The sequence below is a fragment of the Sus scrofa genome, chromosome 13, assembly GCF_000003025.6.
Source record: "Sus scrofa isolate TJ Tabasco breed Duroc chromosome 13, Sscrofa11.1, whole genome shotgun sequence".
NCBI lineage: Eukaryota > Metazoa > Chordata > Mammalia > Artiodactyla > Suidae > Sus > Sus scrofa.
The window spans coordinates 126862114-126875797 of record NC_010455.5 but is presented as its reverse complement, the minus strand read 5'-3'; positions in this window follow the sequence as shown (position 1 = coordinate 126875797).

Here is a 13684-nt window from a genome sequence, read left to right as displayed (position 1 = left end):
GACCTTAACCCCTGGAAAAAATGAGAGCACAGATGAGTGGTTTCACCATGCCCCCACCCTTCTCCCTTCTGGAATACCTTCCAGGGCCTAAAGTGCCGAGCTGTCAAGTCCTGCCCTGAATGCTTTGGTTAAGTGGGTGCCCAGCCCAACTGAGGAAGCTATGTCAGGGCTGGATTAAGATTTCCAGCTGCTGGGAAGAGTAGAAGTGGTCACCATGGAAATGAGCCCTTCATCAATTACATAGTGACTCATAGGGAGATCCTGGGATGCAGAGGGACTAGAGTCCTTGCTAAGACTACACCTTTTTTCTTGAAAGGAAATCACTAAATTTTTGAAAAACAAGGCAGCTTCTTCCAAGATGGAGTAGAAATGCTAGGGTTACTTCTGACTCCTGAATTCAGGCCTAGATATTATATGCCCTGAGACTGTGAAGACAGGAAGCCCCCCTTCCCCATATGTTTGGATTTTAGCTACTACAGCCAATTCTACTTGATACAATTCAATGCCAGAGGGAGAAGAGCACTCAGAGTATTACCTAGTCAAAACTCATATTTTTAAGGAAATAACTGAAAGGCCAGGGGTTGAATAACTTGTCCAAGGCCCATACAGTGAATCAGTGGGAAAGCCAGGACCAAAATCAAGATTTTGCACTCCAATTCTGTTATCCCCACAATCCTGGTGTCAGAGTGAATTTTATGTGAAACTAATAAAGATTAAATTTCAAAATACCTCACTTAATGAGCCCCTTCTGAGACTACAAGAGTATTCCCATGGCCATTTTTCTTTTCTATTTTTTTCTTAATTTTCAAAAGCAAATTCTATTTAACTGAAGTTGGTTAAGAATCAGTTCCTAGAGTTCCCATCATGGCGCAGCAGAAACAAATCCGACTAGGAACCATGAGGTTGCAGGTTCAATCTCTGGCCTCGCTCAGTGGGTTAGGATCTGGCATTGTCACGATCTGTGGTGTAGGTCGCAAACACAGCTCGGATCCTTCGTTGCTGTGGCTGTGGTGTAGGACAGCAGCTGCAGCTCTGATTGGACCCCTAGCCTGGGAACCTCCATATGCTGCAGATGCGGCCCTAAAAAGAAAAAACAAAAAAACAACAAAGAAAAGAATGCAGTTCTGTCTCCCCCTTTACTTTATCACTTTTCCTCTAAAGTTGGCTGTCAAAATGACCATGGGTATTTGTGAGATAGAGTTAAAGTGAAGAGGTAGGTTAGCATTTACTTGGGGTTTAGTAGAATAAAATTATATGGTCCCGGTCATTTTTATGAAAAGTTAGGTTATTATTTATCTTGATGTAGGACTGGCCTCCACTTTTATAACCAACTAGCACCAAGATTCAAAGGAAGGGCAAGGCCAAAGTTCGGCTCCTATGAAGATACAAGCAGCCCTAAATCATCTGGCTCAGGAAACATGAGGGTAGTGGAGAAACGCAGTGATTAATGTGTATAGAGCCCGGAGGTAGTCTGTGAAAAGTCATCCAAATCTCATATCACAGGTGTAGAAGAAATTTGGCAGATATTTTCCATTATCAATAATGAATTGTAAAGCTGAAACTTTTCTAAACTATCGAGAATAATTTTATACAAATATATTTTAATAAACTGAAGAAAAATTGAATTATTGATTCTCTTTACAGAAAATACTTTTTTAAAATACATTGTCAAAGAAAGAGGTGGTCAACCAATATGTGGTCAACAGTAGATATAAAGAAAGTACCATATAGATGCGTTCATTAATAAAGTTATGTTATTTTCTGAATTTTTAATTGTTGCAATAAATCTCATGTTTGCAATACCTATATTTTTTGAGATGTACTCTGTTATTCAAAAAAGATTCATTTTTTGTGTCTACTTTTGTATTTGTAACATTGCATTCATTTATTTCCTTAGAGTCCCCTTGTCACATAAGCTGCATAAAATCTGGATCTGCCTCCTGCCTGAGATACCTCTTTAATGAGTTTGCATTAATCACAGGATTACTGAAAAATGATAGGAAATGCCCGGGGTGAGTTTTGTGGATTAGGAACCTATTATTATTGTACAATCACGCTAGCATGATCCTCATTGGAATTTAGCAATTTAGAAGAAGAGTGTTCAGAATCATTTGCATTGCACAGGATCGGTTCCCAATGCCCATTCATTTGGGTCAGTTTCATTGCCAGTAACCTGAGCAAAGCTTTATAATACTTCACTATTACTCATCAGTGTTATGTTTGTATACTGCCTGTCTCCGAAGTAACCAAGATACTTAATCTCATTTCATTCTATCAACTTCAATTCATCTTCCAAATATGCACCTTTGAAAAATATCTGGAGGAGAGGTTATTCTAGCCCATTTTATGGAAGGAATAGACTGAATGATAGGGATGAGTTATTGAACTTCAAATTACTTAATTCCATCTCTAACATGTTCTCTACTTTAAGAATTGCTGTGAAGGATTAATAAGATAATGAGTATGAAATATCCTAACTCAGACACTAGCATATGAGTACTTGGTAAAGGTTAGTTTAATGTTGGATGATTCTTCACTGATAGGTAAGCATTTACCAACTTGGATTCATGAAGCACACAGGTGCCTGGAGGCATTTCTACAGTTCTTTGAAACTGCTTCAGATTTCTCTACTCAAACATGAACTATGGATTTCAAACCTGAATCAAGACACCCAACCCAGACTTTTTCTTTTTCTTCAAATTTCTCTACTTTTTTTCTTTTTCTTTTTTTGCAAATTTGAATGGTTAGGAAATTTTACTAAGAACAGATTTATGAGGTGATATGTCATCAGAAAACCTAACTTGACTGTCAACTGCTCTACTTCCCAGTTATATGACCTTGGTCAAGTCATTTTACTTATTTTGATTTCAATTTCGTTATCTTCAAAACAAAGATATTAATAACTTAGTCTATAAGAAAATCATAAGATAATATATGATAAATTTTGAGACCTATAGACAATAAGTTATTATCTCTGTACAGAGTAAAACAGAGAATGAAAGCAGAACAGCATATAATCTCTTACATCCCTCCTTCCACAAGCCCAATCACTTCTTTCCTTAGAATCACTAAGTGCAGACAAGTGTGACACACTGAATATAATTCCAGAACAAAATGTAAATGTTTATAACCTGGATATGGTAGAAGTAAATGCATATTTGACAAAAGGCAAGGAAAAAAAAAGAGTTGCTGGATAAAGCTAGAGTTCTCTCCTACCGACACCTTTATTTTGTTTTTTCTCTCTCTTTCTTTCTTTCTTTCTTTCTTTCTTTCTTTCTTTCTTTCTTTCTTTCTTTCTTTATTTCTTTCTTTCTGGATTTTTAGGGCCACACCTGTGGAATATGGAGGTTCCCAGGCCAGGGGCCTAATCGGCCTACACCACAGCCACAACAATGCTGGATCCAAGCCGCATCTGTGATTTATACCACAGCTCACGGCACCACCAGATCCTTAACTCACCAAGTCTGGCCAGGGATGGAACCTGCATCCTCATGGATACTAGTTGGGTTCATTAACCACTGAACCATGATGGGAACCCAACACCTTTATTTTCATAGAAGGGAGATGAGATAGAAACTAAAGTTGATAGGGAAATAGAGTTGAAAACATATTATTTAAGTAACACATTTTATCAACAGGAAAGTGAAAATAACAAACATGTAAGGAGGAATGGGAAAGACCTTCCTTTCATAGAAGGAAGTCAATAGATAATATGATACTGATAAATCAATACAGAGAAAGAGAAACAGTTTTCAAAGTTAGGGAGGTAACTACTAGCAGAACTAGAAAGTCTCTTAGAATAACTTACCACTAAGCTAGAAGTGGGAAGAGATGAGCAGGGAAATTGTTGGTTTCCAACACAGCTCTTTTGTATTGTTTAATTTTCTTTACCATTCGATAAAATATGGGTGGGGAAAAAAACCTCAAAAATCCATGTGTTCTCTTCTATCTTTGGTGTCATCAATACAACCTCAGATATTTAATACTAACATTATTAAGTATTTTCACGCTCAGCATTTTTTTCTTCATTCCTCTACCTGTGCTCTTCAATAGGATAGCCACTAGACACATGTGGCTTTATGAAATTCAATTCATTAAAATAAAATAAATGTTCAGGCCCCAAGTCTCATCTGCAATATTTCATGACTAATGCTACTGTGTTGGAGAGCATAGACTTATGGAATTTTCCATTATTGCAGAAAGTTCTGTATCCTTACTGCAATTTTATCCACACTTAAGGTTTCAACTACCACTCATTCTTGGTTGACTCCCTGACCTTTATCTCTAGCCAAAGATTTTTGTCTCCTGAGCAACATGCCTTCACATGTACCTGCTGATTAGACAGAAATATTTTCACTATGTCCCATAACCCCTCGTATTCAACTTATCCAAATCTGAACACATTCTAGTTCCTGTGGAAGTCATTTTTACTTCCTACATTCCCTACTGCTACTGTTGGAATCTTAATCTGAAAAGCCACAAGAATCACATGGCTGGTCTCTACTGCTTGCAGCTCACTCTCCTTGGAGCTAATGGCTGCCCAGGAGCACTTCAATTCATCGCTTCTTCCTGACACACTTCTTCTGGCCAGAGAATCTACCAGCTCATCATATTCTGCTCATTCTAGGTGTGGCCTACCCTTCTGCTAACCCAACTCTGTTCTAAAACCGAAAGACTCCTGACTATTGCCCTGGGCATCACTCAGCTAGTCTTCTTCATGATTAGTTTGTACCCCAGTAAAATGGCATTTCTCACTTTCTGTATCTATGACACATTCTGAGTGTCGTTATGTGTTTTTGATATAACCACAGCAAAAATCTAGGGAATAAAAAGACTTTTGGTAAAATAATATTTCTTTCTAAAGGCAGGGAGAAGACCTCAGTTTGTCTCCTGCCTTGTAAAACCAGGCTACAAAACGTGGCAGTTTCATGAAAGATTAAACGTGTATTGCTGACACGAGTTGAAACCAAAATGCTTATGGGATCAGCATCATAAAACACATTTACTGATTATCAATGTAAGTAAGGTTCTGGGGTAGAGGAGAAATGTGGATACCTTCAAGGCATTTATAGTCAGGGCAAAAAAACAGTTTAATGGTTATTTTAAATATAAGTCAGGTTGTGGATTCAGTAAAATGGCCAGCTCAACATCTATGCCAACCTTGTTCTAGAAGGCATTATTTTTGAACTGCAGAGGTTAGAAAGCTAAACATTACAATTCTCACATTCCTTTGGAGCTAGATCCTGAATATGATTATGTTCTAATTTAATCCAGGTCTTCTACCAATAAGTACAGAACTTTGGCCAAGTTTCATAGCCTTTTTGTACTTCGCTTTCCTCATTTCAAAATGGAGGTGGTGACATTAATGTTATATTGAGAGATTTGTTTCAGACACATGGATATAATACATGCAAAGTACTTAGCACAGTGCCTGGTACCCATAGACACTTGATAAATTCTTGCAATTACTATTAAGGGGAAGAAATAGAATGCCTTTCCCATGTCCTGCTTTAAACTAAGTAAGGAGGAAGGGGATGGAATGTGTCACATTCATTCTGCTGGTGCAAATTGAGGAGATGCAATGTGGTTCTGGAGCCAGCCGTGTCAGTGAAATCTCCTATGAATTGTAGCTAAGGCATGTGATACTGCTACCTACTGTTGTGACAGAAATTTCCTGATTGCCTAGATTCTCATGTATGGCAGAGATAGCTAATCTCTGGATGGGCCAACTTTGCAGTGTTGTTCTGGTAATCGCTTTCAGAGTTCCAGCCTAGAGTTTGTGCCACCAGCCTTTGGAACAATGTTCTAAATAGTTAATTTAATATATTAAAATACTTTGTGTTTAAAATTGTGAAATGGTGTACATTACATGAAAATGAACCCAACCAGATACAGGCAAAATGGAAGAAATGGCTTACCTTTTTTTTTTAGGAAAAAAAGACAACAAACAAACAAACAAACAAAAAACACCTCTAGTGGGTTTGTGAGATATGCGTGACAGTAACTGGATGATATCCTTAGTCCAGATCTGTTTCCTCGGTAATAGAATGGAAAGTAGTCTTGAAGCAGAGCATGGAAATGGAATTCCAATTATTATGACCACTAGGAGGAATATTCTTCACTATCATCTTTCAGGACCACCAAAAAGTAGATGCCACAGCTGTCCACTTCCAGGTGAGGCAGCATATCAAGCAGGAACATTCATAAATCAGCTTATTTTTCTTCCTTTAGTCTATTGGTTGTACAGAAACTCTCCATGAAGCCACAAGTGTGGGGAGAGAGAGAGAGAAGAACATGTAGTAGGAATTGGTACCATGGTTCTCTGGGACACTTACTCGTGAAACTTACTTGGTATTCAGGAGCTGCTTGAGCCTGGTCAGGTGTATATCACCTCCAATAGGTAACATAGTAGAGTGCTACGGTGCATATCCAAGTTTATGACTTAGTGGGTCAGGCAACATCCAGTTCATTATAGGCAGCTTATTGCATTGCAACTTAGTGATGTAGGATCAAGGGCCCAGTCTCTAGTAGGGTGCAATAGTGATGCAAAAGCAAAACTGTTATCTAAGAAAACGGAATATCTTTTCTTAACCCTAAGGTCTATCCAGTGATTCACCTGGAGAGGCTAGCCAAATGTTCCTTGCAGCATCTCTATCTGCCACAGATACTACAAGCACCATAGGATCTACTGGGGTGACAAAGTAGCTTTCACAGCAGTTTGCACCTATTCTAGATCCTTTTCCTGTTTTTTCCCTAACTCAAAACCAGAAACCTTTTGGATTACTTGGTTAGTAGGTTCAAATCGAGGACACAAATGAAATATGTGTTGCCTCCAAGGTCTGAAGAACCCCATTGTGACTTTTTCTTAGTAATATGAGAGCAGAAATCTGCCATTTGCCTTAGGAGGTGTATCTTGATATGTCCTGGACCAACGATGTATCAGAAAAGTCACCAATGTGACTCTTAGTGACAAAATCCTCAGAATTTGGGGGATATATACTTCCATGCATGTGACACAAAAGTGTTAGAATAGTTGCTACTTCCTTTTCACCTGGTTATATCAACACATGATATCATCAGTAAAACAGACTAAAGTGCTGTCTTACAGAACAGATCACTCAAGTTTCCTATTGATTAGAATATGACATAAGTTTATAAGGTTGATTACATTGCTAAGTATATTGCTGGTCCTAACAACTGAAAGCAAATTGCCCTCAAGGAGTTTTAATATCAGGTAAAAGGATAAAAACAAAAAACAAAAAAACTTGCCAGATCAAAAACTGCATACCAGGTACCAGGGAATTTCATCGTCTCTCTCAAGAAAAAAAAAAAAAATCTTATATCTGGATCAACAATTGTAGTTGGAATCAGCACCTGATTAAATGACAGTAATCCATTCTCACTATGCATTATTTCTAGACTTGTAACCAAATTCAACTTCTGACAAGTTAAAGAATGTTATTCATGAGAAGGTGTAATATGCCCCTAAAAAATTGTGAAGTTTTGCCACTGTGTACCAACAGAAAACTGGATAACACAGAAGGGAAAGGATCTTAAGCATACCAGGTCTAAGTGGAAGCAATATAAGGTTGGACCAAAGAATATTTATTTTATTTTGTTTTATTTTTTTGTCTTTTTGCCATTTCTTGGGCCGCTCCTGCAGCATGTGGAGGTTCCCAGGCTAGGGGTCGAATCAGAGCCGTAGCCACCGGCCTACACCAGAGCTACAGCAATGCGGGATCCGATCTGCATCTGCAAGCTACACCACAGCTCACGGCAACACCGGATCCTTTAACCCACTGAGCAAGGCCAGGGATCGAACCCTCAACCTCATGGTTCCTAGTCGGATTCGCTAACCACTGAGCCACGACAGGAACTCCCCCGAGGAACACTTATTGATCAGAGTGCAATAAGATTATGGATTCAATGTGTCTGAGTCACTAAAAATGGCTCCAACAGTTTTCTTGGATTATTGACTAAAAGATGGACACAAAGGAAGTATACACTGAATGAAGTTGAAATGCTAGGGGAAAGCATCCAAAGGCTTAGGGAGACTGTGATGCTCAAATAGATTTATGATGTAAAAGCTTCTCCATTACTCTCTTTCTCCCGTCAAAAGATCCAGAGACACTTAATTCCTTCACCAAGGCCATGAGACATGCATTTATGAAGGGAAACCAACTATTCTTAAACAGCTTCATTATGGCTATTCTCAATAGGCCAAAAATGATAGTGGGAACAGTTGCCATTAAATTGGACAGTCTGAATTTGTTGAGAATAATGATATCATGGGGTGGTAGATGCTAAATCAAGTCAGACTTCAGTTTACTCTTGCCTTTATGGACCAAATAAGACTTGAGTGGACTTCCCATCCTTTTTTGCTCTGGAGACAAAACCATCAGCTAACCAATGCCAAAGATCTCTGTGGAATAAACCACTCTGATAACTGCTTTGGCTTCACTGCCCAACATGGTAACCACTCCCACTTTGTTCTCTAGACTAAAGAAAGAAAAAGATCCTATTCAAAATAATGCTGGTTGCCAGACACTAGAGAATAAGAAGTTTGACACTGACTCAGGATAAGATATTAAACAGATACTTTAGGAAAAATAATTTTATTTTATTTTATTTTTTTTTTTGCCATTTCTCGGGCCACTCCTGGGGCATATGGAGATTCCCAGGCTAGGGGTCGAATGGGAGCCACAGCCACCGGCCTATACCAGAGCCACAGCAACATGGGATCCGATCTGCGTCTGCAACCTACACCACAGCTCACGGCAATGCTGGATCCTTAACCCACTGAGCAAGGCCAGGGATCGAACCTGCAACCTCATGGTTCCTAGTTGGATTCGTTAACCACTGAGACATGACGGGAACTCCATGGAAAAAGAAATTTAAATGTCAAAAAAGAAAAAAGCAAGATTTCCTGTTGTGGCTCAGCAGGTAACAAACCCAACTGGTATCCATGAGGATGTGGGTTGGATCCCTGTCCTCAATCAGTGAGCTAAGGATCCTGCATGGCTGCAGATGCAGTATAGGTCACAGATGAGGCTTGGATCCCATGTTGCTGTGGCTGTGGCTTAGGCCAGCAGCTGCAGTTCTGATTCAACCCCTGCCCTGGGAACTTCCATATGCCACAGATGCAGCCCTAAAAAGAAAAAAAAATTTTAAATAAATAAATAAAAGCAGTGATTACTAGGAGCTAATATATGTTCATTGCAAGTAAACCATACTATAGTGGCCTCATTTGTTCCTTAAATGAGATTATTGAATCAGAAAAATATACTATATATTATAGATAGTATAAAGTTGACCATAAGCTTCATGTGAATAAATAGTATGATAAAGACAACCTGGATTTCATTAATAAAAGGATATTGGCAAAAGAAGAGCAACTTTATTCTAACCTGCACTGGTCAGCCTATATTTTAACTGCCATGCCAGTGTTGAATATAATATTTCAAAAGAAAGGTTAACCCACAGACTAGTCCATGACCAAGAGGTAAGTTCAGTAAGGTCTCTGGATAATCCATCATCTGAAGAATGGTTGTGGCAAGTGGGGTTTTTATATCAAAAATAAATAAATAAATAAAACTAGTTTTGGGGAGAGCACCAGTTAGCAGCCTTTATTTGAAGTATGGCCATGGGAAATAGGAAATTGATTTACTTGCAGTAACTTCAAAGGAAGCTCAAGGACCAAAGAGATAAATCTCCAGGGAGGAAGAATCTGGAAATAATAGTTAGAAAAAGCTTCTACTCACTGCAGTTGCTCAGCTGTAGGAAGCAAGGAATTCCCTACCCTGGGAAGGTTTTGCAGAAGCTGAGTCTGCTTCTACTGCATGTGTCTTGGTCACGGGCATTCCTGCAATAGGTAAGAAGCTAAATGAGATGGCCTTTAAGTGTCCTTCCAATCTCAATTGAGAGTGAGCAGGGAATATAAAAGGAAAAAAAAAAAAAGTAGTTTCTGAGATGTAGGGAGTAGGCACTATGGACAGGGTGTGAGATACAAGGTAATAACTCAGAGAAATTGATCTCAACATACTCTCTACCCATAATGTAGCATCACGATCTCTCATATCTACCTAACACATGAGGGTTCATTAAACTGGACTTACTGTTTTCTCACATTACATCTCACATATGATATACCGGTTTAGATGAAAACTGCCATACACTTATTTAGATGATAATGCCTCTCCTGGGAATGAGGATATATGGAAGAGCAGTGGCTAGGAGTGGGAAAATGGAAGATTCAGTATTTAATCCCTCTTTGGCCCAAAACTTACCATCTGCTTTTTGAGCGATTTCTTGAAAATTCCATTTGGCTTCACTGAAAAGGAGACTTGTGAGATATTTACTAAGAACATTTTAAAATGAGTGTAAAATAGCTCATAAGCTACAAGATCCAGGCTCAGAAGGAACCTCATAACTTGGCCTCTCATATTTCCCATTGTAGCCCTAAAGTGAAAGAAAGCACTTTTTCTTTCTTTCCTTTTTTTTTTTTTTTTTTTTTTTTTTTTTTTTTTGTCTTTTGTTTTGAGGCTAAAGAGAGGATTTAGCAGAAGCTATCATAATTCCTTCTTGTGGCTCCAGAATTACCTTAAGGGGTTGCTAAAATCAAATGGAATAAGGTTAAGTATTGATCAAGTCTTAGTCGCTCCCAAGGCCTTAAGCTGAGTTTTTCCCTAGTCCCTGAGAAACTGGTATCTGCAAGGAAATCGGGAGGCTGGGTCCCCTAACTGCCTGCAGAGCACTTTGTGGGAGGTGCAGACCAAAGGTGAGTTTACACATCAGTGACTAAAGTTTCCTGCCACTAAACATAAGAAGTCACTCATGAGCAGCGTCCCTAAACCACAGCTACAGGATGTGGGCACAAGCCCTTGTATAATTGTTGGCCAGGAGCCAATGAGCATTCATCTCTGTGCAAATACTCGGGCTTTTTTTGTTGTTAACCTTTGAAAACCACAGGCATTAGTCTCTCTCTTTCTTCCCCTTGGCACGAGTCATCTTCTTTTCTCCAGCTTGGTCTCTTGTGTGTAAAGAATTTCTGAGGAGCTTTTAAGCCTGAATTTAATACTTTGGCCCTCCCCTCTCCTGCCCCGCAAAATGCCAGGCAGAGGTAAAGCTGCCTTACAAGATATCTGCTGGCTCTGCTGGCTTCCGCAGCTTTGTTTGGGCTTTGTGATCAGATAGGAAACCAGAGAGTACTATGACTGACCTTAGCCTTTAAGAAAATACAGGTAATTTCTGGAAATTCCCCCCAAACAACGATGACCTATTGTTTTCCCACCTCAGAACTAACTCAGAAACTGTGATACACTGATAGAGATGACATGCCTTGTCCTGGGAATGGAGATATCTGGAAAGAATGGTGGGGTTGAAATCAGAGATTGGAAACTTTCAAATTTAATCCCAGAATTGCCAAAAATTCACCATCTGTTTTTTGAACAATTTCTTTCCAGTGTCTAGGCCTTTGTTCAGTGTTCTGTGAAACGAAAGCACTGGATTAGACAGTTTCTACTCTTCCTTAGCCCCCAGGCTCTGTGAATTGGCTTCCTTGGTAATGCTTCAGCAAAGGGACAATGAGAATGCAGTTCAAGGCAAAAGACCCAGAATTTATGAATTGGCTTCTCTTTTCTGCCTTAGAGGATGGCCAAAGGTCAGACCTCCAAAGAGGCCCAACAGTCCACTTGGAGGTCGGACATGGTGATTCTTAACAGGTCCCCTTCCAGTAAGGGTTAGAGAACACATCAGCCTTTGCTTCTATAACCCAAATGCCCCTCTTTCAGGTATGGAAACCCAAGATCAACCTACTTGTCAAAGTAATTTTGTTTTTAAATGAAAGAGATGGCAGATGAGTGTTACAGAATCTAAATGAACAGAAGGAGAACTTTCTAACCATCAGAACTACCCAAGATGTATCAGAAGATGAAGAGCATTTTGGCAATAGAGATGTCCGAAGTTGCTGAAAGGAGATTTATTGGGGGCTTTCTAGTTGGATTTCCTGAATGGATAAAGATCAGATAGAAAATATGGCCAACCATGACATTTTTATGATGATATTCTTTGTACTTAATGTCTCTTATATCTAATCTTATTCCTAATCAGACGTACAATGCCCCTTTGTTGGTATAATTCAGACGATAGTCTGCAGGAAAAGCCTAGGTGTGCATATAGGTCTCCTGGTTTGTGGGTTTTGGTTGCCTGTCAAGCTTATGGACAAGGAACTCATGTGAGAATATCACATGTCAATGGGAAAAAGATGGTCAGTAGGTCCAGAGTGACCAAGAAACAATTCCCAGAAGAACTGAATTCAATTCCCTTGGATATTGCCCCAGTTTCTGCGGCCAAAATGACATCACTCTGACAGGCAGATACTCAGTGATTTTTATTTAGTAAAATAATTTAACCTTATTTCATTGACTCCTCACAAGATCTTTATGAAGTGGGCAGAAGAGAGCACACTGTCTCAAATTTACAAAAAAGGAAATTAAACCTTAGGAAAGTGAAGGTAATTTTCCATGGTCTCACATCACTGATTCAACTCTTTCCAAAGAAAAAAAGTCTATTACCTAATCATTAGCAACAATTAATTGGAGAATCATAACATCTCTGGCTTTAAAGGATTTTATCAGTCCTCTCTTTAGAAATCCTTTTCACAATGTACACTTTATCTAGTCCTTACTTGCACACATCAAGTTTTGGGGGGACTCACTCTTCGAAGGAACAACCATCACATCTTTGGGCATTTCTAACTATAAGAAGTTCTTTCTTATCTTAAACTATCATCTAAATCCCTGACTTCTCTTATCCTCTGGTCATAATCCTGTTTTCTAGATCCCATTTATAAGTTTCTGGAATACTCCCACAGGACAGTCTGTGCGAAATGTGAAGACAGGTCTCATGTCATCTCTGAGATCACTCTTCTCCACACTAAATATCTTTGGTGCCCTATTGTTACCCACTGGACCTCAGGGCTAAGAGACATCTCCTTCCTCTCATCTTTTCTGATTTGCTCCATTGATAATGCTACACTGTGTCTTTTCGAAGGTCATTTGGGAAGAGTCCAGCCTAGGTTACAAAGGGAATGAATATGCAGAAAGAAGTCAATTGTTAGACTGATCCTTAAATGGTAACTTGAGAGAGAATGTGCTGGACATTTCAGAGGCCTCTGCCAACAAATGCCACTATCTTGAGGCAAAATGGGGATTTTCGGGCAGCGATGTCATAATAATTTGCCAATTGTGCCTACTTCAGAACCACTGCCAAAATAATCCAACGACTTTTCATTCCACTACTGTTGACAGGACAGCTAAGGATTTCAACATTTCCTTTTACAGTCTAAATAGAAGTTCCCTGCCTTGGGGATTGTAAAAACATTTGCCATTATGGGGGGAAAAAGTGGGTGCTGGAGAGTGGAAAGAGAGGGAGGGAGAGAAACACTAATGGAAGTAAACAAAGATAAAGCCAAAATAAAATGAGAGTTCTTCAAGGTTTGGATTTTGAATGCCTCCATCAAATTGATATTTGTAAACTATCAGAGGACAAATCTTGGAAATTGAGGAAGTAAGCATGTTGGAAAAAAGACGTTAAAAATGAACTTCACATAAGCCCCGCCCCCCCCCAAAAGCTGGAATTTTTAACTTGAGTACAAGCCAAGGTATCTCAACTTTGAGTCTTGGGA